Source organism: Rhynchophorus ferrugineus, unplaced genomic scaffold (genome assembly GCF_030347505.1).
Source record: "Rhynchophorus ferrugineus isolate W39M unplaced genomic scaffold, kcgeb_rfMv2 rfM4, whole genome shotgun sequence".
In the NCBI taxonomy this organism is placed as follows: Eukaryota; Metazoa; Arthropoda; class Insecta; order Coleoptera; family Curculionidae; genus Rhynchophorus; species Rhynchophorus ferrugineus.
Window position 1 is genome coordinate 53,261,937 of NW_027472583.1, and position 27,447 is coordinate 53,289,383.

A 27,447-nucleotide genomic window follows, 5' to 3' on the forward strand; every position below is an offset into this window, starting at 1 on the left:
AATTGAAACTAAATGAAATAGCAGATACTCTAAAGAGTTCAACTGAGCGTCTACGTCATATCGTTCACGAACATTTGGGTATGAGAAAACTCTGTGCAATGTGGGTACCGCGGGAGCTCATTTTTGACCAAAAACAACGACGAGTTGATGATTCGGAGCAGTATTTGAAGACGATAAAGCGTAATAAACCCGAGTTTTTACGTCGATATGTGACAATGGATGAAAAATGGCTTCATCATTTCATTCAGTCATCAGTCTCAGACAATCATCTGAGTGAACTGCACACGATGAACCCGCTCCAAAACGTGGAAAAACGTAACAGTCGGCTGGCAAGGTTATGGCGTCTGTATCATGGGATGCGCATGGAATAATTTTCATTAACTACGTTAAAAAAGGAAGGACCATCAACAGCGAGTATTACATAGCGTTATTGGAACGTTTGAAGGACGAAATCCGAAAACGGCCGCATTTAAAGAAAAAGAAAGTGCTGCTTCACCAAAACAATGCACCGTGTCACAAGTCAGTGAAAACTATGGCAAGAATCTATGAATTGGGCTTCGAATTACTTCCTCATCCACCGTATCCTCCAGATATGGCCCCCAGCGACTATTTCCTGTTCTGAGATCTCAAAAGAATGCTCACTGGGAAGAAATTTTCGTCGAATAAAGAGGTGATCACCGAAACTGAGGTCTATTTTGAAGCAATAGACTAAATCGTACTACAAAAATGGTATCGAATAGTTGAAGAGTAGCTATAATCAGTGTATCGCCCTTGAAGGGAATTATGTTGAATAAAAAAAACTAATTTTGCCAAAAAATATGTTTTACTATGGTAGGCCGGGGACTTTTAATCGACCTGTTACAGTGGCGGATTTTGGCTCGATTACACCTTGGGCTATATCAAATGTGGCTGAATATTACCATATATAATGTAAAATTGTTTAGGGCAAAATTTAAACTCGGTTGTAAAATAAAAATTATGTTTGTAAAAGCAAATTTTTTTATATCTTATAACAGACAGAGACATGTATCATTCAAGATCATACGTCGTTTCGAATATCTATGGTACTTAGAATTCCATCTCGTAGTTCAATGTTTTAGACCTTTTACTTTTTGGGTGGTTCAAGTGTTTTTTTAAAAGGTTGTTAAAAAAAGGTTTGGTTAAATATAATGTGAAGGAACCAGGTGGGACTGCCGCTTCTTTTTAATTGTATGATTTGTCGCCGTTGCGAATACTTATCAACATAAATAATTGCCATGAGTGGCAACATTGTTGATCTTTCTTCGGGGGTGGTATTTGCTAGATGTAATCAGACGACAGTAAAAAAACCTATACATCCATGCCTATACAAATTTTGATTGGCTAGAACTGCACCATGCGCACTTATTCTAATCTAGCGACAGATTTTTGACTATTACGCGTCCTTTTCTATATACACCTTGTCGTTTACCACAGTTGTAGTTAGAAGTTATTTTTAGGTTAATTTTGTATTTATATTTTGTTAAGGTAATATAATTATTTCATAGGCAAAATTGCCGGCAGATAATGCGATATAAGTGTATAAGGTATGAATTATTATTAAAATGTTATCATTTTATAACACTTAATCTCTTACACGCCATTATTCTTAGTGTTAGGACATAAGCTGGTACGTCGTGCGTTACTCTCCCTTCGCACCCTGTTCACAAGTCATACTTCATACCAGCACATTTTATCATTGCTATCAATTGTCGCTATTATTGTTATTATCCACTAAATGTTTTTGTTGGGTATATACATCCATTATATGTGGTTTATTGACTACCTGAATCAATGTACCAGCTTATACCCTAACACCAACAATAATGCAACTAGGATTGTCTAAGTAGGATAAAGCCAAAATCTCAAGTAAACAAATAAGCAAAACTCTTGCTATTATGCGCTCACTTCTCCAGCTTCAGCTATGATGGAAAAAGCCCAAGGCGGCGCGCTAGGGACGCTCCTACCAAGAGCAAGCAGAAACCACTTTCGGTAGCGTTTTTAGCCGTAGCCACTTTAGCATCGGTTTCTGATTTATAAAATAGATATAATTTATATTTACAGTAACAACCATAAGACTATTAAATTTAATTTACCGTAATTTATGAATTATTTTTATGAGTAGAATAAAATAGATAAAAATAAGTGGATAAATAAATAAATAAATAGAGGATAATGAATAGAGAATAATTAATAGAAAATAATAATTGGAGATTTAAGAAAAAACAAAAGGGGATTAAAAAGAGACATTTAGACTTTTTAGTTTCGAATATCGAATTACCAGACGGAATTCTAGATACCATAGATATTCGTAACGATTTATGATTAGCTTGAGTGGTAACATATAGATCTTTGTCTGTGTTTTCAGAAAAAAATATCGAGAGAATATAAACAAATAAAACTCGTGTTTACATAATAGCTATTTAAAAAAAAAACACAAATAATTAAAAAAACTAATTTTTTCCGTGAGGTCTTAATGTCGAAGTGATCGAACCGATTGGTGAAGAACATTCATCTTTCTTTCGACTGACTTGTCCAAACCATTCTGCGTACCTGAGTTTGTTTCTCAAGTTTACACTGATCATTGCATTTCAACGAATTGGTTTATTTCTAATACGATATCGCTGAGAAATACGTAGAATTCGCCTTAAATGTCGCATATGAAGAGCTTAAGCAAGCCTACAGATTTCCACTTGTAACATTGTCATAAGTTTCGGAGCCATACATAAGCTTTGATAGAATAAGTGTACGTAAGAAGCGAATTTTGATCTTGATTGTACTATTTCCTGTCTTTCATATGGACCATCTTTTCACAAGTACATAGCCTATTCGGCGTAGATGTAGATGTAGCATAGCATCTTCTGCAATAGATACCGCTTTCTTCTCATGTATTACTGATGATAAATAGATCCCGTCTTGCGCTATTGTCTGTTTTTAAAAAATATTCGCTTAATTTCATCCCTTACTATGTTGAAAATCCGTGGAGCGACGACACTCTCTTGTAAAATACCGTAAGATGTATGAAGAAATTTAATAATTTGTATACGAAAACGTTCAGCTTTCAAAGCATATAGTCGAAAGCAGAGCGAAAATCAATAAAAACGTCAGCAGTATTCACATTCAATATGAGAATACTGGTTTCGCTTTAGTAGTCGTGATTTTGACACCGAAGACAAGGAACATTTTGGATAGTCAAAAATAAAAGAATTATAAGCTTGACATCTATTCATAAAGCCGGCTTGGTTGGCGCAGTTATAAAGGCGACAGGACGGTCCACCTACTGTTGCGATAGTCGCGGGTTTGAATTCTGCTATGGCATAGTCGTAAATTTATGTTTGCAATTGTTTAATATTTGTGACTGTTTTAGATATCACCAAGCACGTGTAGTTTCAATAACCTGATTGAAACCAAAACCAACATTTGGTCGACTCTATAATTTGTATTTCTATTAATTTTTTACTTAGGTTTTTACAAATTCCGATACTATCTCGGATTAAAATATATGCAACCACCTAATAATATAATCAGTAAAAAAAGCATATTCTCATTGAAAAGATCGAATAAAAAGAAGAATTAGTAATTAATTATTATAGCGAAGCGGAGAAAAAACTGAGGTTTTTAATATATATTATTATCAGTTAGTATCTGTTAATATACTGTATACTACTGATGCAAAAGTAATTTTAAAATGTAATATATTAATTTTAATATGATCATGATAATGAATCTAATGTTCAAAACAGATAATGTATAATGAAACTAGTTATCTTATACAAACAGGGTGTATCTAACGCGGATCAGGCCTACAAACAAATTTACAATACATGGTGTTAATGTAAGTTCATTATATCCGGTATATTTGTAACGAACTTCATGTTATAGCCTCGCTGTAAGCCTCAGTGACCGGCTCTACATTTCAGTGTGTATCATTTCTGAATTTGTACAGAGTAAATCGTTTTTGCGGATAGTTTTACTTTTACTGCATGTCATCGAAAGCTGTATAAAGCTTATGGCAACCATGCTCCATCGATGTCAACATGTGAACTAGCAAGTGGTTTCCAGTTGGTTGGTAGCCAACCAATTTGAAAAGAGGATTTGCAGGTATTACTTGATGAAACAATCAATGCGGATCTATCGACTACAACTGATGTTATTAAAACATGAAAATGTTATTCTTCAGTATAACAACGCTCAACTATATGTTGCAATACCGGTGAAAACATGAAAACATACTTAGACAATTCCAAACCTTATTCCTTCTAATTATGTGAATAATTCAACTCAATACTTCGAATATTAACATATACCATATCTAACTTTAATCATTCTTTGTTTCTTTTTTCGTTAATACCTTGTATACCAAATTGCAATGGATTGCAAGTTTTCATTTATATTATTTTTGGAGAAGGTATATTAGTAAATTTAAGCAACATAATAAATATTCATTGATATAAGTCTGCAAACAATAGTATAAGACGTACAAGCATGTAAATAATAAAATCATATATAACCAAACTAATTTAAAATGTTACTCAATCTATTCTTAAGTGCGCCTGCGCCATATATAGTAGTCCATATATTCAAAGCATCGATTGTTGTTTATTATTCAAGATAATCTGCAAGCAAGTGTAGTTTCAATAACCTGATTGAAACCAAAACCAACAATTAGTCGAGTTAGGAGGTCGACCCCCTAATTTGTATCGCCATTAACAAATTTTTTACTTAGGTTTTTCCACATTTCGTGTTTTGGCAACGCCAAATCTAAATAACCATTCTTAACGTTGGGGCACCTAAAAAAAGAAAGGAAAAGGTTCGACGAAATATCGTCAAAACTACTGTTTATTTTGTGAGTTGGCATTTATTTAACCATAACACGGATAGGGTGTCGTTCTTTTCAAGGTGTAGTTGGCCTGTATCGGATGACCGGGGTCACACCCGTAATGTACATAAAAATTTTGCAGTTTATTTTTTAAATATCGTCGCCAAGGGTCACCTCTGCAAATAGTCGATGTGGATATTCGATCGCCTTTTTCTCCGTGACCGTTTTCCAATAAACAATTCTCTTTAAACGAGTTACAATGTGTATAAAACAAATATTATTATTAGTTGAGTCATAGGTTTTTTAAAATCAATTTCAATATACTTTGTATTACTAGGATTGTAAGTCCGTTATGAGATTTATTTTATATTATGGAAAGGTAAATTTTATATATTTTCATTAGCGTTGTGAACTTTTGGTCTCAAATTGACTATCGAGTGTTTAGTAATTGACTACTTTTTACTATCGACTGTTTCAGTCGCTAGTTTTGGTTCTCTAATTTCATTCGACTGATTTTTAACGTCCAGGCTCTGTTGTCATAGCCGCGACCTTTACAAAAATGTACCCAATTTATGGTTACATAGATTTATATGTAATATCTATAGTTTTATGATTTTTTTGGTAGTTTGCTTGTAAATAACAATATATTGTACATTATATTTTAGAAGGCTATTTTTCAAGGTTGTTAATGTAATAAGGGAAAAAGATTAAAATTGTGAATGATAAATATAAAATAATTTTGACTGGTTTTATGGCAATAATACGTAATATTTCGATTACTCTCTCGATTTTTGTTAAAAAATATTTTCATTCAATAATAAATAAAGCATTTACTTTATTTTAAAAACTCTAGTAGTTATTGTGCGATCATTTGTAATTATGTCATGGATTAGTTTTTTTTATGATGAGGTATATGTTTAATTTTTATTTAGTATTTATGTGTTTATTATGCATCTTTAGTTTTTATATTTTGTTTAAATTCTATTGTATTGTCTATATTTATTATGGTATATTATTTAAAAATAGCAATTAGCATATTAAAATACGATAAAACATTTGTGGGGTATTATTCCATTCCATAGAAAAATTCAATTCCTTTTTACAGAATCACAGAACATTCTATAGTTGTATATATAAACACATATAAAATTAATAGTTCCAAGCAATTATCCCCGTCGTTGCCTCTCTCACAATATATACAGGAAAGGGTTCGTACATCTTCGTCTGACATCACGAATTGAAAAAATCAGCCGAACCGTGCATTTGACTGAAAGTAGTAATTGCTATTTTCAGTCGCTAGTTTTTTCCTAACCTGGAAGAAGCACATACATACTCTCTAAACGGAAACAACTGGGACTAAAATTATAGCAAATGTATTGGCTCATCGGGCGCAAATCCAAATCATCATTAGATAACACGGTATTGCTGTATGAGTCTATGCTCAAGCCCATTTGGGCATATGGAATCCAACTATGGGGTACCGCTAGCATAATATAATATCTAATATATCCATCATTTAACGGTTTCAAAATAAGGAGTTGCGTGCCATTGTTGATGCTCCGTACTATATTTCAAATAAAGTGATACAACGCGATATTTCTCTAGAACCTATAACGAGTATAATTCAACGTGTTTGTGTGAAGTACTTCGAAAGAGTGTCAGTGCATCCCAATGTACTCGCTAATCAGCTAAATATGCGACGTGATAGTGAAGTGCGTAGACTAAAACGTTTAACACCACCTGATCTGATTACTGGACATATGTGGACTTTAGAATAAGCTTTAGAATAAGACTAATTAATTAAGATAATATTTTATACACAAGATTGCTTAATGAAGTGATTTTCTACATGCCGTGTATATATAATATAAACATAAGAAATACTTATTGCCAATAGGGCAGATTGTGGACTCACGAAAGTAAATTTAAAGAAATTGGTACGTGAAGGAATTGTACATCTCCGTCTCGCTTATATTACCATTTGAAAATATAAGCACATATCAAATTAACTGCTCCAAGCAATTATCTTCGTCCTTTCCTCCCTCACAATTGATACAGGAAAGGATTCGTACATCTTCGTCTGACATGTTATCAATATTGTTGACTAGGTAACAATTTTTGAATTTTTTATTCTATTACTTCATCCCATGAAAGAATCTAAGTTAACAAACATCAGTGAGACCACATAAATGCAGGAATTAGAGGGAAGTGAACAATATGTAGTATATGACTGGCTAGTTTGGTGCAGGTGCACTTAACAATTGATTGAGTAACATTTTAAATTAGTTTGGTTATATATGATTTTATTGTTTACATGCTTGTACTTCTTTGGAGAACTGAATTTAACTAACAGTATTGCTTCTCTTTGAACAACAGTTCGTCACAACGCTATTACAATTATCTGTATTTTAGGGGTGGAATTTAAGCTTGAAAAACTCAAGATACAATATATCAATGAATATTTATTATGTTGCTTAAATTTACTAATATACCTTCTCCAAAAATAATATAAATGAAAACTTGCAATCCATTGCAATTTGGTATACAAGGTATTAACGAAAAAAGAAACAAAGAATGATTAAAGTTAGATATGGTATATGTTAATATTCGAAGTATTGAGTTGAAGTATTCACATTAGAATTAGAAGGAATAAGGTTTCGAATTGTATAAGTATGTTTTCACCGGCATTGCAACATATAGTTGAGTGTTGTTATACTGAAGAATAACATTTTCATGTTTTAATAACATCAGTTGTAGTCGATAGATCCGCATTTATTGTTTCATCAAGTAATACCTGCAAATCCTCTTTTCAAATTGTTTGGCTATCAACCAACTGGAAACCACTTCCTAGTTCACATGTTGACATCGATGAAGCATGGTTGCCATAAGCTTTATACAGCTTTCAATGACCTGCAGTAAAAGTAAAACTATCCGCAAATACGATTTACTCTGTACAAATTCAGAAATAATATACACTGAAATGGTCACTGAGGCTTATCAGGTTATGGTCAATGAGACTTATAGTGAGGCTATAACATGAAGTTGGTTACAAATATACCGGATGCGTACTTACATTAACACCGTGTATTGTGAATTTGTTTGTAGGCCTGATCCGCATTAGATATACCCTGTTTGTATAAGATAACTAGTTACATTTTACATTATCTGCTTTGAACATTACATTCATTATCATGGTCATATTAAAATTAATATATTACATCTTAAAATTAATTTTGTATCAGTAATATACAGTATATTAACAAATAAAAACCTCAATTTTTTCTCCGCTTCGCTATAAAAATGTATTACTAATTCTTCTTTTTATTCGATCTTTTCAACGATAATAGGCTTCTTTACTGACTATATTATTAGGTGGTTGCATATATTTTAATCCGAGATAGTATCAATTTACACAAATATTGAATTGGATAGTTTTTAACTAATATCCTAACATACAACTATTCTCTCATTCGTAGATTGCATCACTGTAGTGGTTTTTGGGGAAGTTTATTTTAGTGATGGTCCTTTTCTCAGAAGGATAGTAATGAAAAATATGTTTATGTTTATGTAAACCAGATATTTTTTATGAATTTGCCCAAAAGGTTACGTTATAAGGTTATATTATGCGCGGAGATTTTCATCCGTGATCTTATTGAACAACTTAGTAGTAGTGGAGAATATTTATTTAGACATTGTCCTCAACTTTTTTAACATTTGGACATAAACAATTTTGATCAAAAGATGAAAAATATTTTTTTGTTCTTAATATTTTATTTTGTTAGATATGTGCGTAAAATAAGGAGCAACAAATATTTTTTTTTAACGTTATCTCCATAGATTTTAAGATTAGTATGTAAATATTTTAGATCTAGATATAAAATGTTTACTATTTGGTACTATTATGTTTATTATATTGGATTTATATGTAAAAAAGTGGGTAAAGTTTTGTTGAAAATTATCTTTTAACATCTTAAGCACTGCAAGCACCTGCTGGTGCTTTTTTTTGGTTGAACTATAATATGTTGATTATTTTATCATAGTTTACTGTTATATTTTCATAAGCACCATCTTCAAAGATCATGAGAATGAAGCCTTATAATCTCGATTTAGTTAGATGCCGCTTCACCAAGACCGCTACCAAATATTGTTCAGATACTTTTATACTTACATTAGGTATTTTGGTTAGACATCATCTTCGGAGCATAAAATTGGAGAAACTGTCTTCAGATCTAATTATAAATTATTAACTATTTACTTTTAGTATATTTTTTGTCAGATAACACATATGCCGAATAGTCTCGGGCTTAACACATAAATTAGTTACTACTAACTTTCAAAAGAAAGCTGTTATAATTTCATGATATTCTACTCATACGTTTGTGAGTTATTGTGCTAAGAGTGACACTACTTTTGTTATTTTCAAAACAATGGATCAAAAACAATTTTGTATTTTAATTTTACACTGCTTCTTCTTCTGACTCCGCTCGTGAGTTAGCTAACATTGTAAATTGCATGAGTATTTGACTGAGTATGAGTATGAGAAAACTCTATTCATTTATCTTAGAAATGCAGGGATATATTTATGATTTAAATATAAAGTGTTAATTATTTGCCTTTCTAATGAGATGTTAGATGTTTTGGTAAAGCTTAAAACAGGAAACATTTTATTACTCATCGGAAGAGCTATAGTTATTAAGACATAATCAATATTATATTACAACAAAGCTCTTTAGCTAAGAAATTCCACGTCACTTTATCGTGTAATTTTCAAAGTAAAGCGTTCTTTATCAACCAGAAATACATCAAGAACACAAAATAATCAAAATGTTATTAGCCGTTAAGGAATATTTTAGTCCTGTAGATGGTTATCGCTCACTTCTGGTAATGCAACGGTCGTAAAAACTAAGAGACATAAAAAACGCAGATAACTTTCAAACTAATAGTAATTTCATCGCCAGTAAACCAATAATCAACGCTAGTTGACCAATAACAGTAAAAATTGAAACAGAATCTTATCGGACAATTCATAAAAAAACTTTCTGCCTTTCTTTTGAAGAAAAATGTACAACAATAAATGTCTTAAACATTCCGTAATATACGGTAAACAAAAGCCATAAAATTATTTTTAGAATTTTATAGGTTTTATTATCCGTGCTTTTTGAAAACATTTTCTAGATTAAGAGGTTAGGTTGTGTATATTAGTGAAAATGACGTACCCGAATATTAGTAGTGTCTCCAAATATGTATGTTATTGTCCAACTATGATTATTCATGTCCGATATTTTACTGATTAATGAATGTTCTAGTATCCACAGGAAGTTTGAAGATGTAGAATTGTAAATTCGGACTGACCATTATAGGATATTACTATCAATTGTAATTTGCACGTTTTTTGAGCATTAAAACAAATTTCTTTTGATGTGAATATTATTTTAATACTTCATATCAATCACGCAACTATTGGATTTGATTTTTTTGAAATTTCTTGAGTTTCTTGAGTGTTTTAGTGATTCAGTGTATACAGATCATAGAACTAAATACACTAGATACACCAAATCATAGGACTGTTAAAATTACATTTTCAATATTAATTTTTGTTTTGTTGTTGTTTCGAAGTCCATCAATCTACTTTTCGAATGTAATCTTGCAAAGTTCATCGGTCACTTTTAGAAGCCTATGGCAATGCTTCTCCGTCGTACTCCAATAGTCGGTTTTCGATTCGACTATACGAAAGTGATGATCTTGATGCCAACTATGAAGAACGAGCAAGAGGAGTAAAAAAAGCTAGATTATATTGAATTTCAAGACTTATTAAGACGCGAAGCAAGCACAAACTATTAAATAAAATTCAGATAAGTTTGCAGTTAATGAATCAACTATTTTAATATGTTTACGTGTTATAACCGCCATATCATAGTGAAGAAAGTAGCCACCAGAACGTTACCGTTTCAATATTATTATTTCATTGATTGCCACACAAAAAAAATAATTTTCTCTGATGTTTCGTAATGATGGATTTACTACAATAATCTTAACAGCAAGGAGTCATAAATTAGCACTTGAGGTCTATCAATATCGACATCGAAGCATATTATTCAAGGTTATAAAGTTTTGATATATATTTATTTGGTGTAATCAGCAAGGTATAGCGTATTACGAGATGCTAAATCTGAGACTGCAGATGTTTATTGATGTCAGTTGAACAAATTAAATGCGTATAAAATAGCAAGAAAATACTAGCAAAAGCTAGTAATAGACGCAAAGTCATCCCCTTGAAAGGGTTATAGAGTCATCTCACATCATTTGCTAGAAGAATGGGAAGTTCTGTTGAATTGCATGTTTACTTGTTAGATATAACACCTTATGATTACTTCTTCAGATCGATGCCACATGGCTTGACTCCTGCACGGTTTCAAAGCACTGAAAAAGTTTTACAATGAAACGATATATTTGGATAGTTGCCAAACCAATGTCGTTGGCAGAAAACGACAGAAAAGGTACAGAAAATGATGGAAAATATTTTGATTAATATAAATTGTACTAATGTTTCGTAATAAATACCTTTTAGAAGTGAACAAAGGTAAGAAAACGTGCAATCACCTATGAAATGTTTAAAATCGAAAAAAATAATTTCAAATATAGCAGAATTCTTAACATACTTTTTAGATAATTCAACATAACTTATAACATAACTTATTGCATTGCTGTACTCAACTCGTTGATCACGATCTCTCGGTAGCAATTTTTGGACAAATTCAATTATATACGGGAACATTTTCAAATCAGTTTTCAAAATTCGCCTTAAACAGCGTGCAGAAATGTGTAACTGGGAACTGGAACTGGAGACTCTGCAACATTATGGCGCACCAGAGCCACGGTTTCAGCGTTACGAGATGTCTGTTGTCTTCCAGAACGAGGCCTCTCTGCTATCGTACCTTATTGTCGAAAATTCGCATGTAAACGATACATTGCGGCTTTGTGAGGCACTGGACGATTAGGATATTTTTGATGCAGTTTCCGCTGAGTGGCAATAATGGAACGATTATTTTCAATAAATATTGAAACTATTGTCACTATTTCTGCTCGTTTTTGTGTAGTATATTTATCTATAATAAAATTTGAACGTTTATGCAACATAATGGTTAAAGCGAAACTGACGATTATATACGATGCGAAAGATCTAAATGGAATGAAAACAGCTACCACACGAATTAACTGAAAATATAATTTTGATTCGTTTCAATATTAGTGAGAATGGGGTTTCAGCGATTAACACACAAAAAGTAAAAAGATGTAGTAGCGATGAAAAGAATATTCTGTGATAATCCCAACGGCATAAATTGGTGTGTTGGTCTTATGGGAATATGGAATGATGATAAACTACAATAATATCAATTCTTTGAAACAATATCGCCAGATATTTGCCAGAAAAATGGGAAAACATTGTCGAAAATGCAGGAAGATATTTTCTTTCATACATATTCTACCACTTTTCTCACTAAGTATCTTAATAAAGTGAAAAATACAAGCACCTAACAACAATGATTCTGTACTATCCGTTATCCGGTTTATTAGATTTGATGGTGCAGTAATGTTTGGAATTAAAATAATAGAATATGAAAATATTATAAAGGAAGTTTACTTTAAAAATAGGCTCTACCCTATCACTACTTAAAAGGTTCTTTTAATTAAGCGAGTTTTATTCGATGCCCGTTTCATTTCCACTTCCCGGAGTGCCCTTCACGAAATCTGAATATAGCTTCACCTAAACGGCAGACAATTCCCGATGTCGACCGCTTCAACAAATCATTTAGTCGGTTAAAGCCGCAGATATGGCGAAACATATTTAACGGGGGAACAAAACAACCTCCCCAGTATCAAAGTTCCAAAATTACATCGTTCTCCAACTTCTAGCTGACGCGGGGGGACCCGCTCCACGTCCTCCCTCCGCCCCCCGTCGTCTCCCGCCGCCCGCCTCCACCCTCTACCCTCATCTCTCCGCTCGCCATCTCGCCGCTCCCCAAACAAATCGTCCCATTTCCACTCCCGTTCGCCAACAAAACAAACTACACATCACCCTCTAGGAGAATTTAATTCACTACAATGACTAACGGTTACCGTTTTGTTTTTCTTCTTGCAGGATGGGTGTCGCGAGTGAGATTCGGCCCTGCTCGGTGTTCTCGGACGAAGACTGATTATCAACGAGTAAGTAGATAGTTTGTATCAGTAGTGATAACTTATTTTCGGATGTCTCTAGATGGATTTTTTTAAATTGTTTGAAATTAGCGAACTTTATACCTTTTAACAGTCAGTGAATGTCGTCATACATTTGTGCTAAACTTAGTTTAAAGTAACTGTTAACGTACAAAAATTCACTAATATAGTCTATTCAAAACAGTAGTGACACGGGAGACCTGTCAAAACCTCGCAATGTTGCCGCAGCAACTCTGGGTTTTAGTACATATTGGCTCTGACATATAACAAAATTATAATATAAATAAAATAATGAATAAAAAATGTTATAAAATGTTTTATAACTTATTTTAACATTATAGTACATATAATGCATATATTATCGAAGAACTTAAAACTATAGTGATTATACAGCCATAATAATTTATAGGTTAGAGTTGTTTTATTATATATATTATATATTATATATTATATATATAATATATATATATATATATATATATATATATATATATATATATTATTATATATATATATATATATATATATATATATATATATATATATATATTATACATTGAACTTTTTTCCACACTAGTGTAGGTTCTAGCCGCCTTTATGGTTTATTTTTTTATGATGGCCGAAGGAAGCTTGATTAGGCCCCGAAGGCGGAAACCCTAATCAGGTTAATAACTAAGCTGTTTATTTCCAATCTATCAAAAACTTGCTCAACATTCTACCATTTCTCATTTTCTTCTTCAATGTGTCTGATCGAGCTCACACACACCGAAGTTGTTATTTTCAACAGTGCCTCTTTCTATAAATCTAGACAGTTCTAGTTTGAATATTCTTCTCGACCTGAATATCTATTGGAATACCCCATATCAACTCAATTGGATTAAATATGCAGTGATAGGGAGGAGGACATAATACTCTGTGGCCATAACGTTCAGTAACCTGATCTACCATGTATCTTTTCTCAGACTTATTTCTAAAATAGTAAATTACATAAAATGCAATTAAATATTTCATATATATTTACCGAGTAACAATTTGAAATAATGTATTCTTTAACATGATTTCCTGGAAACTTATTTTATGTACTTTTAGCCATTCCTTAATTGCACCCTTTGTTAATGCAGTTGTTGGGATTTTCCCCACTGGTGTACTATATATATGGTAGATATGGAGGATTGTACATAAATATAACTAAATACTAATAAAAAAATATTATACTACTAACATAAAGACTCCAAGTTTTTTAAAGGCTGATTTTCAAATTACTGCAAAAACAAGTTATTGACTCATTTCTCCATGGTAGTCTGCCTCGGACTTGGAGAAATAAAAGCATTCCTATTTCCAGCGTGAAGAACTATATGTCTGCAATGAATTATTAATAAATGTTATGACTAACAAAACCTAATCAATAGTTATTCTAACGTTTACCTTTTTCCATCAACTTTTGTTGTCTTTACACTATATTTATTATCATCTTGCCATGAGCGACCCAATGTATCATTCTGAAATATGTATGTCTCATTGAAATATATAAATTGATATAATAATTCTTCCTTGATTTTGTTATATGTTTTTAAAAATTGTATTCTTTTAAAAGCAATATCTGGAAGTTCTATTAAACCGCTTCATGGGTTATCTTTACATCACCTAAATCCTATATTACCCAACAGTGTATGAAGGGATGTTTTAGATCCCTCAAATAGCTGTATTTGTTTCGGCTTTTTATGGATACTTTCCAGACCAACAATTCTCTTTGAAATGATTGTATTAAATTTTGTTTCAGTTGAAAACACTACTTACTGTTTTTACATTTTGAATATTTGACAACTACCGACATCTAACAACAGGCTGATCTTGATTCGTCACATTTTTCGCATAAACACGGTTTCTTTTTGGTCGATTGAACAACGGTAAACAACTACGACAATCCCAGTCGTAACCCAGGGTCTCTATCGCCCGCAAAACGCTTCTCTATCCCAAACCCGAATCGATATCAGCAAAAGACCATTTGGTTTTAGCTGGTCATTCTGGAATAACAAAAAAAAACTCGACGGTCTCTTCTTTTTGTCCCTCGAGTAGCCGTGTCGTCAACTGTAAATTGTCAATCACTCTAATAAACCATAACTAATCCCTTTAGTTTCTATCACTTTACCACGTGCCAATCCTCAATTCTCCCATCAGAAGTGAGATTCGAGATAGTTATTCGAATGAAAAGAGGAAGATAGAAGACTGAAAAATTAATCAATCAATGATTAGATGATATAACACAAGTTGATGAAATCAGACCGCATTCATTTGACCGAATTCCGACCAGTTGTCGAGCATTCCGAGAGCATTATTAAAACAGACATCAACAAGAGTGATTTATTATCATTGCGTGAAGATGGACAATCATTTGAGATGTTAGAAAAATCTGGCCTGTAGAATGGAGAAACTGTATGTACTAACGTAAGTACTTTTATATTTTTTAAAAATCTAGAAAATAATTAGAAAATATTAAAATTCTTTTGTCTCCTGGGGAAAACCATACTATTTACAAATGCCGCATGCTCACATGTACGTATATAGAATCATATTAAAATAACTATCTCAAGAACCAACACTAAGTTACCTTTTTTAAATGGCACTTACTTAAATATAATTTCCATTTCATGTCCATTAATAATCAAGGTATTGAAAAGTTTAAATTACTACACCACTGAACATTAACACAAAGAATAATAAGTAAGATTAGTTTCAGAACTGTAATAACTTCAGAGTATGAGATTTCTTTCTTTCTTCTATGTTATAAACATAAATATGGAATAATTAAATGTTCAAATAATTAAACGTCATATACTCACATATCATATAACATTAATCGTTAAACACCTTAATATTTATCAATGCTTTAAAATTTTTACAAATTTCCTTTGTTAATAAATCATAATTTCTTCTATTTGTCCTATGTGTTCCATCTATGCAAATTATGTAGTTAGTTTAATTTTAACTGCTGCATATTTTCATTACATTATTTATGCATTCACATGGTCTTTATCTTTTATTCATATTTCTCACGTAACAACCAGGTTAATTAGAAGAATAATTTCTTTACCTACATTTTCAAACAAAATAGCGTCGTTCTTTGCTTATTTATTCCATTCTTCGATCTTACCCTTGCAGGTAGCCCATTTTTAATTTGTGTTCTATGCCTTTCGTCTATCTACTGCGAAAAATGCTGCTAATTTTTATTTTATTTTATTAGAGACTAACTATGGTCCAATCAGCCTTTTTAGATAATTACCTAGTTTTAGGTAACAGTAGAGGTAAATTGTAATTTAAGTTGGCAACGATTAGATACAATATAATAACAAACTTAAAAAAAAACTATCATTAGAATGTACTAGATGATAATGAACTTCCATTAAAATATTGAAATATTGAATTATTCCTATAGTTTCATTCACAAAATAAGTAACTACCAGTTATATATTTACAGAAAATACAATAATTCTATCTATTTAAAAATTATTATTCCTAATATTGTTGATAAATATTTAGACATCGAGCGTATTTCTTGTGGACAAATTCAATTTCAATGCATGTATTCTCCACGAATTAGTTATTAAGCAAATAGGCAGCTTGACACCGTTTCTGGACGATCGACTTTGCTTTGCCAGGTAAAAGCGAACATATACTATAGGAAATTAAGAAGTTCACAACGGCACATGAAGGCAAATTCCACTTCCATGTTAACACCGAAGTTCTGGAACTCTTGGACAACAATGATTAGGACGCAGCCTTAAGAGAAACAAACGTTGCGATATTGTGTAGCTGTAATAAAGTGTACTAAATGATAAAAACTAGCATTGGGACCTATAGACTGAAAACAGTCGATGCAATCGATAGTCGCAAAACACTCGAAACAAGCGACAGTAAAAAAACTAGCCACTGAAAATAGTAATTAATATTTTCAATCAGATGCACAGTTCGACTGTTTATTTCAATTCATGGTGTCAGACGAAGATGTACGAACCTTTTCCTGTATAAATAGTGAGAGAGCAAAAGACGGAGATAATTGCTTGGAGTATTTAATTTTATATGTGCTTATGTTTTCCAACGGTAGTATAAACCAGACGGAGATGTATATATTCCTTCACCTACTAATTTTAAAAAAGAAAAGGAAAAAAAATAATTACTGAATACTATTAACATGCAATTTATAATTTCATTTTAAACGAAGTAGAATTAATTTTATATTTGAATGTTCTGAGGATATAAAAAAAGAATGGAATTTTTCTATGGAATGGAATAATATCCCACAAATGATCTATTATATTTTAATATGTTAATTTCTATATTTAAATAATATACCATAATAAATATAGACAATACAATAGAACATAAACAAAACCTAAAAACTAAAGATGTACAATAACCATACATACTAATCAAACATATACCCAACCATAGAAAAAAAACTAACCATGACATGATTGAATCCCAAATGATCGCACATTAACTACTAGAGATTTTTTAATTGAAGTAAATGCCTTATTAATTATTGAACGGAAATAGTTTTCAAAAAAATCGAGAGAGTAATCGAAATATTACCTATTATTGCCATAAAAACAGTCAAAAGTATTTTTCTATTGATCATTCACATTTCCAATCTTTTACCTTTATTTTTTATTTTTTAAACATTAAAAAATGCTGCTAACTTTTGTTTTATTTTATTTTATTAGAGACTAAGTAAGATCCAACGAGTCTTTTTAGATAACTACCTAGTTTTAAGTAACAGTATAGATAAATTGTAAGTTAGTAGTGAACAATTAGTTACAATATAAAAATAAACTTAAAAATACTATCATTAGATGGTACTGATGATAATTAATTTATATTACAATTTTGAAACATCGAAATATTCCTACATTTTCATTAATAAAATAAGTAACTACCAGTTATATATTTATGGACAACACAATAATTTCATCTATTTCCAAATGATAGTAAATTAAGACGTTCACAACAGCACATAAAGACAAATTCCACTTCCATGTTAACACCGGAGTACTGTAACTCTTGAACAATACTGAACTTGGACGCGGACTCAAGAGAACCAAACCTTGCGATTTTGTGTAACTAAAAATAAAAGCATAGAAAAATGCTGCTAACTATTATTTTATTTTATTTTATTTTATTTTATTACAAACTAAGTAAGATCCAATGCGTACTGATGATAATTAATTTCTATTACAATATTGAAATATCGAAATATTCCTATATTTTCATTTATTAAGTACCTACCAGTTGTTTATTTATAGAAAACACAATAATTCCATCTATTTCCAAATGATTATTTCAAATATCGTTGATAAATATTTAGACGTCGAACGTATTTCCTTGCAGACAAATTCAATTTCAATGTATTTATTCTCCACGAAATTGTTATTAAGCAAATAAACAGCTTGACATCGTTTCTGAATCGACTTTTCTTTGCCTGGTAAAAGCGAATGGATACCATAGGAAATTAACAAGTTCACAACAGTACATAAAGACATATTCCACTTCCATGTTAACACCGAAGTACTGCGACTCTTGTACGATACTGAACGAGGACGTGGACTCAAGAGAACCAAACCTTGCGATTTTGTTTAACTGTGTAGTAAAGTGTACTAAATCATAAAAACATAGAAAAATGCTGCTAATTATTATTTTATTTTATTACAAACTAAGTAAGATCCAATACGTACAGATGATAATTAATTTCTATTAGAATATTGAAATATCGAAATATTCCTGTATTTTCATTTATTAAGTACCTACCAGTTGTTTATTTATAGAAAACACAATAATTCCATCTATTTCCAAATGATTATTTCAAATATCGTTGATAAATATTTAGACGTCGAGCGTATTTTCTTGCGGACAAATTCAATTTCAATGTATTTATTCTCCACGAAATTGTTATTAAGCGAATAAACAGCTTGACATCGTTTCTGAATCGACTCTTCTTTACCTGGTAAAAGCAAATGGATACTATAGAAAATTAAGAAGTTCACAATAGCACATAAAGACAAATTCCACTTCCATGTTAACACCGGTATACTGCAACTCTTGTACAATACTGAACTAGGATTCGAACTCAAGAGAACCAAACCTTGCGATCTTGTGTAACTGTGTAGTAAAGTGTACTAAATCATAAAAACATAGAAAAATGCTGCTAACTATTATTTTATTTTATTACAAACTAAGTACGATCCAATGCGTACTGATGATAATTAATTTCTATTAGAATATTGAAATATCGAAATATTCCTATATTTTCATTTATTAAGTACCTACCAGTTGTTTATTTATAGAAAACACAATAATTCCATCTATTTCCAAATGATTATTTCAAATATCGTTGATAAATATTTAGACGTCGAGCGTATTTCCTTGCAGACAAATTCAATTTTAATGTATTTATTCTCCACGAAATTGTTATTAAGCGAATAAACAGCTTGACATCGTTTCTGAATCGACTTTTCTTTGCCTGGTAAAAACGAATGGATACTATAGGAAATTAAGAAGTTCACAACAGCACATAAAGACAAATTCCACTTCCATGTTAACACCGGAGTACTGCAACTCTTGTACAATACTGAACTAGGACGCGGACTCAAGAGAACCAAACCTTGCGATCTTGTGTAACTGTGTAGTAAAGTGTACTAAATCATAAAAACATAGAAAAATGCTGATAACTATTATTTTATTTTATTACAAACTAAGTACGATCCAATGCGTACTGATGATAATTAATTTCTATTACAATATTGAAATATCGAAATATTCCTATATTTTCATTTATTAGGTAAGTACCTACCTGTTGTTTATTTATAGAAAACACAATAATTCCATCTATTTCCAAATGATTATTTCAAATATCGTTGATAAATATTTAGACGTCGAGCGTATTTTCTTGCAGACAAATTCAATTTTAATGTATTTATTCTCCACGAAATTGTTATTAAGCGAATAAACAGCTTGACATCGTTTCTGAATCGACTTTTCTTTGCCTGGTAAAAGCGAATGGATACTATAGAAAATTAAGAAGTTCACAATAGCACATAAAGACAAATTCCACTTCCATGTTAACACCGGACTACTGCAACTCTTGTACAATACTGAACTAGGACGCGAACTCAAGAGAACCAAACCTTGCGATCTTGTGTAACTGTGTAGTAAAGTGTACTAAATCATAAAAACATAGAAAAATGCTGCTAACTATTATTTTATTTTATTACAAACTAAGTACGATCCAATGCGTACTGATGATAATTAATTTCTATTAGAATATTGAAATATCGAAATATTCCTGTATTTTCATTTATTAAGTACCTACCAGTTGTTTATTTATAGAAAACACAATAATTCCATCCATTTCCAAATTATTATTTCAAATATTGTTGATAAATATTTAGACGTCGAGCGTATTTCCTTGCAGACAAATTCAATTTCAATGTATTTATTCTCCACGAAATTGTTATTAAGCGAATAAACAGCTTGACATCGTTTCTGAATCGACTCTTCTTTACCTGGTAAAAGCGAATGGATACTATAGAAAATTAAGAAGTTCACAATAGCACATAAAGACAAATTCCACTTCCATGTTAACACCGGACTACTGCAACTCTTGTACAATACTGAACTAGGACGCGAACTCAAGAGAACCAAACCTTGCGATCTTGTGTAACTGTGTAGTAAAGTGTACTAAATCATAAAAACATAGAAAAATGCTGCTAACTATTATTTTATTTTATTACAAACTAAGTACGATCCAATGCGTACTGATGATAATTAATTTCTATTAGAATATTGAAATATCGAAATATTCCTGTATTTTCATTTATTAAGTACCTACCAGTTGTTTATTTATAGAAAACACAATAATTCCATCCATTTCCAAATTATTATTTCAAATATTGTTGATAAATATTTAGACGTCGAGCGTATTTCCTTGCAGACAAATTCAATTTCAATGTATTTATTCTCCACGAAATTGTTATTAAGCGAATAAACAGCTTGACATCGTTTCTGAATCGACTCTTCTTTACCTGGTAAAAGCGAATGGATACTATAGAAAATTAAGAAGTTCACAATAGCACATAAAGACAAATTCCACTTCCATGTTAACACCGGACTACTGCAACTCTTGTACAATACTGAACTAGGACGCGAACTCAAGAGAACCAAACCTTGCGATCTTGTGTAACTGTGTAGTAAAGTGTACTAAATCATAAAAACATAGAAAAATGCTGCTAACTATTATTTTATTTTATTACAAACTAAGTACGATCCAATGCGTACTGATGATAATTAATTTCTATTAGAATATTGAAATATCGAAATATTCCTGTATTTTCATTTATTAAGTACCTACCAGTTATTTATTTATAGAAAACACAATAATTCCATCTATTTCCAAATGATTATTTCAAATATCGTTGATAAATATTTAGACGTCGAGCGTATTTCCTTGCAGACAAATTCAATTTCAATGTATTTATTCTCCACGAAATTGTTATTAAGCGAATAAACAGCTTGACATCGTTTCTGAATCGACTTTTCTTTGCCTGGTAAAAACGAATGGATACTATAGGAAATTAAGAAGTTCACAACAGCACATAAAGACAAATTCCACTTCCATGTTAACACCGGAGTACTGCAACTCTTGTACAATACTGAACTAGGACGCGGACTCAAGAGAACCAAACCTTGCGATCTTGTGTAACTGTGTAGTAAAGTGTACTAAATCATAAAAACATAGAAAAATGCTGATAACTATTATTTTATTTTATTTTATTACAAAATAAGTATGATCCAATGCGTACTGATGATAATTAATTTCTATTACAATATTGAAGTATCGAAATATTCCTATATTTTCATTTATTAGGTAAGTACCTACCTGTTGTTTATTTATAGAAAACACAATAATTCCATCTATTTCCAAATGATTATTTCAAATATCGTTGATAAATATTTAGACGTCGAGCGTATTTTCTTGCAGACAAATTCAATTTCAATGTATTTATTCTCCACGAAATTGTTATTAAGCGAATAAACAGCTTGACATCGTTTCTGAATCGACTTTTCTTTGCCTGGTAAAAGCGAATGGATACTATAGGAAATTAAGAAGTTCACAATAGCACATAAAGACAAATTCCACTTCCATGTTAACACCGGTATACTGCAACTCTTGTACAATACTGAACTAGGACTCGAACTCAAGAGAACCAAACCTTGCGATCTTGTGTAACTGTGTATGAAAGTGTACTAAATCATAAAAACATAGAAAAATGCTGCTAACTATTATTTTATTTTATTACAAACTAAGTACGATCCAATGCGTACTGATGATAATTAATTTCTATTAGAATATTGAAATATCGAAATATTCCTGTATTTTCATTTATTAAGTACCTACCAGTTGTTTATTTATAGAAAACACAATAATTCCATCCATTTCCAAATTATTATTTCAAATATTGTTGATAAATATTTAGACGTCGAGCGTATTTCCTTGCAGACAAATTCAATTTCAATGTATTTATTCTCCACGAAATTGTTATTAAGCGAATAAACAGCTTGACATCGTTTCTGAATCGACTCTTCTTTACCTGGTAAAAGCGAATGGATACTATAGAAAATTAAGAAGTTCACAATAGCACATAAAGACAAATTCCACTTCCATGTTAACACCGGACTACTTCAACTCTTGTACAATACTGAACTAGGACGCGAACTCAAGAGAACCAAACCTTGCGATCTTGTGTAACTGTGTAGTAAAGTGTACTAAATCATAAAAACATAGAAAAATGCTGCTAACTATTATTTTATTTTATTACAAACTAAGTACGATCCAATGCGTACTGATGATAATTAATTTCTATTAGAATATTGAAATATCGAAATATTCCTGTATTTTCATTTATTAAGTACCTACCAGTTGTTTATTTATAGAAAACACAATAATTCCATCTATTTCCAAATGATTATTTCAAATATCGTTGATAAATATTTAGACGTCGAGCGTATTTCCTTGCAGACAAATTCAATTTCAATGTATTTATTCTCCACGAAATTGTTATTAAGCGAATAAACAGCTTGACATCGTTTCTGAATCGACTTTTCTTTACCTGGTAAAAGCGAATGGATACTATAGGAAATTAAGAAGTTCACAACAGCACATAAAGACAAATTCCACTTCCATTTTAACACCGGACTACTGCAACTCTTGTACAATACTGAACTAGGACGCGGACTCAAGAGAACCAAACCTTGCGATCTTGTGTAACTGTGTAGTAAAGTGTACTAAATCATAAAAACATAGAAAAATGCTGCTAACTATTATTTTATTTTATTTTATTACAAACTAAGTATGATCCAATGCGTACTGATGATAATTAATTTCTATTAGAATATTGAAATATCGAAATATTCCTGTATTTTCATTTATTAAGTACCTACCAGTTGTTTATTTATAGAAAACACAATAATTCCATCTATTTCCAAATGATTATTTCAAATATCGTTGATAAATATTTAGACGTCGAGCGTATTTTCTTGCAGACAAATTCAATTTTAATGTATTTATTCTCCACGAAATTGTTATTAAGCGAATAAACAGCTTGACATCGTTTCTGAATCGACTCTTCTTTACCTGGTAAAAGCGAATGGATACTATAGGAAATTAAGAAGTTCACAACAGCACATAAAGACAAATTCCACTTCCATGTTAACACCGGTGTACTGCAACTCTTGTACAATACTGAACTAGGACTCGAACTCAAGAGAACCAAACCTTGCGATCTTGTGTAACTGTGTAGTAAAGTGTACTAAATCATAAAAACATAGAAAAATGCTGCTAACTATTATTTTATTTTATTACAAACTAAGTACGATCCAATGCGTACTGATGATAATTAATTTCTATTAGAATATTGAAATATCGAAATATTCCTGTATTTTCATTTATTAAGTACCTACCAGTTGTTTATTTATAGAAAACACAATAATTCCATCTATTTCCAAATGATTATTTCAAATATCGTTGATAAATATTTAGACGTCGAGCGTATTTTCTTGCGGACAAATTCAATTTCAATGTATTTATTCTCCACGAAATTGTTATTAAGCGAATAAACAGCTTGACATCGTTTCCGAATCGACTTTTCTTTGCTTGGTAAAAGCGAATGGATACTATAGGAAATTAAGAAGTTCACAACAGCACATAAAGACAAATTCCACTTCCATGTTAACACCGGTGTACTGCAACTCTTGTACAATACTGAACTAGGACTCGAACTCAAGAGAACCAAACCTTGCGATCTTGTGTAACTGTGTAGTAAAGTGTACTAAATCATAAAAACATAGAAAAATGCTGCTAACTATTATTTTATTTTATTTTATTACAAACTAAGTATGATCCAATGCGTACTGATGATAATTAATTTCTATTAGAATATTGAAATATCGAAATATTCCTGTATTTTCATTTATTAAGTACCTACCAGTTGTTTATTTATAGAAAACACAATAATTCCATCTATTTCCAAATGATTATTTCAAATATCGTTGATAAATATTTAGACGTCGAGCGTATTTTCTTGCAGACAAATTCAATTTCAATGTATTTATTCTCCACGAAATTGTTATTAAGCAAATAAACAGCTTGACATCGTTTCTGAATCGACTTTTCTTTGCCTGGTAAAAACGAATGGATGCTATAGGAAATTAAGAAGTTCACAACAGCACATAAAGACAAATTCCACTTCCATTTTAACACCGAGGTACTGCAACTCTTGTACGATACTGAACGAGGACGTGGACTCAAGAGAACCAAACCTTGCGATTTTGTTTAACTGTGTAGTAAAGTGTACTAAATCATAAAAACATAGAAAAATGCTGCTAACTATTATTTTATTTTATTACAAACTAAGTATGATCCAATGCGTACTGATGATAATTAATTTCTATTAGAATATTGAAATATCGAAATATTCCTGTATTTTCATTTATTAAGTACCTACCAGTTGTTTATTTATAGAAAACACAATAATTCCATCTATTTCCAAATGATTATTTCAAATATCGTTGATAAATATTTAGACGTCCAGCGTATTTTCTTGCAGACAAATTCAATTTTAATGTATTTATTCTCCACGAAATTGTTATTAAGCAAATAAAAAGCTTGACATCGTTTCTGAATCGACTCTTCTTTACCTGGTAAAAGCGAATGGATACTATAGGAAATTAAGAAGTTCACAACAGCACATAAAGACAAATTCCACTTCCATGTTAACACCGGTGTACTGCAACTCTTGTACAATACTGAACTAGGACGCGGACTCAAGAGAACCAAACCTTGCGATCTTGTGTAACTGTGTAGTAAAGTGTACTAAATCATAAAAACATAGAAAAATGCTGCTATTATTTTATTTTATTTTATTTTATTACAAACTAAGTATGATCCAATGCGTACTGATGATAATTAATTTCTATTACAATATTGAAGTATCGAAATATTCCTATATTTTCATTTATTAAGTACCTACCAGTTGTTTATTTATAGAAAACACAATAATTCCATCTATTTCCAAATGATTATTTCAAATATCGTTGATAAATATTTAGACGTCGAGCGTATTTCCTTGCAGACAAATTCAATTTCAATGTATTTATTCTCCACGAAATTGTTATTAAGCAAATAAACAGCTTGACACCGTTTCTGGACGATCGATTTTTCCTTGCCGGGTAAAATCGAACGGGTGGCAGACGAACGGAGGAGACGGGTCAAATCATTACGTCGAACCAATTGAAATATCGTTATTCCATCGCGATTTTTGAAGTGATTAACAACGATCTGCGGCTACGGTCTCAAGGAGGGAGGGCGGCCGGATACAGATTCCAATTTGTTCAAATTAATAAGGCCCGAGCACCTATCAAATTGTAAATGTGTCAGCTTGGATTGCGATAAAACCATTAAATCCGTACAGGACGTCGAGTGTCTCTCGCTACTTATCAGGCCGATTCAGCATATTAGCGATCGATATACAATCACTGCCATGAGCTGGTTTAATTTTTTTTTGTATTGAAAAAAAAAGATGGTATATATCGGTTTTGACATATAATTTACAGGTGCTTGACAGCAAGCGGTAATTGGCACATGACGATCGGCTTGAGTCGGCTAAACTCGGAGATAGTCGGCATGATAATTATTATCCTGAAAATATCGTCTGTCATTTCACTGTATTTCTGAATAATGATAAGTTTAACATGCACTTGTTTCAGTAGCATTTATAACTTATCACTTCTTATTTAATTTCTGGCTGGTGAAGAGCTGCCGGAAGAAATCAGATATTTTTTTATGAATTCTTACATTTAACTGCTTCAAAAGGTTACAATAATAATCTGAATTGATTGTTTTGTCAGTGTGATGGTAGATTAAGAACAAAATTACGTTTGCCTATACATATTAGATTAATGCCAACCATTTTTAAATATGCTATGATAATTAATATAATTATGATATGTTTATGTATTTAAATCTTTGTTAACGATTTATGGACTTTATAAGCCGTATTCATTATCAGGACCAATAGTTGACCCTGCATTAAGCTGTGTATAGCTGAGCGCTGCGGTCTCTCCGGCCTCTATCTTACAAATGGTTGAATCTATAAAAATGCTTGATACAAGAGTTGTTGTTGAAGTTTTATTTCCTGTAATATTCATAACAAGCACAAATAGCGTTAAACCAGGATACGTTACTCCACAACCATCTCCGGATTTGAAGCGAATGCGGAATAAATATATCGGTTCAGGAGGTAAATAAAAATGGAAAAATTTTGGAAATAACATATTTTATTTAAAAAAGTATTGAATAAGATGAAATGATAACAATAATTTCTATATGCCTTTCTATTTTTATGAAAACACTATATTGAAATTAATTTACATATTTGAACAATTAACAAGAACTCCAAGAACCATATGAATAAAAATTACCATAAAAAAGAACAAAATTGTTTAGATCAAACATAGCTAAACGAAGAAGCCACCACTATGTATGAAAGACGTGAAATTCTCCTAAAATTTTCCAAATATGATTAACTATGATCACTACTATTCTTGATCCACAAACCCCATTAATGATTTGACTACCTCGAACTTTCGATTAGCATATTATACCTTTACTAGCCTAAAATGAATGGATTATCTTAATATTATATTATTATTAGCTGAAAGAAATCACATCATTATTTTTACAAAACAATAATTTATTTACTTATACTCTTATATAATAACGTAATGTATGTTTCTTGTCATTATATCATTAGGATGTCGTTGACAGTTTTATATTTTGTTTATTTGAT

At 31.2% G+C, this 27,447-nt stretch overlaps 1 protein-coding gene across 3 annotated transcripts in view; it reads left to right on the plus strand.

Moving 5' to 3' along the window:
• LOC143196236 (ephrin-A4) overlaps positions 1–27,447 on the plus strand; it is an 808,497-nt gene that overhangs the window by 308,956 nt on the left and 472,094 nt on the right. For 2 of the 3 annotated variants that reach the window (XM_076403895.1, XM_076403896.1), the window contains one exon: positions 12,978–13,042. The exons of the other annotated variant lie outside the window; for it this stretch is intronic. The gene's annotated coding sequence lies outside the window, so the exon portion shown is untranslated. The remainder of the gene's footprint in view (positions 1–12,977; positions 13,043–27,447) is intronic. 3 annotated transcript variants of the gene reach the window in all.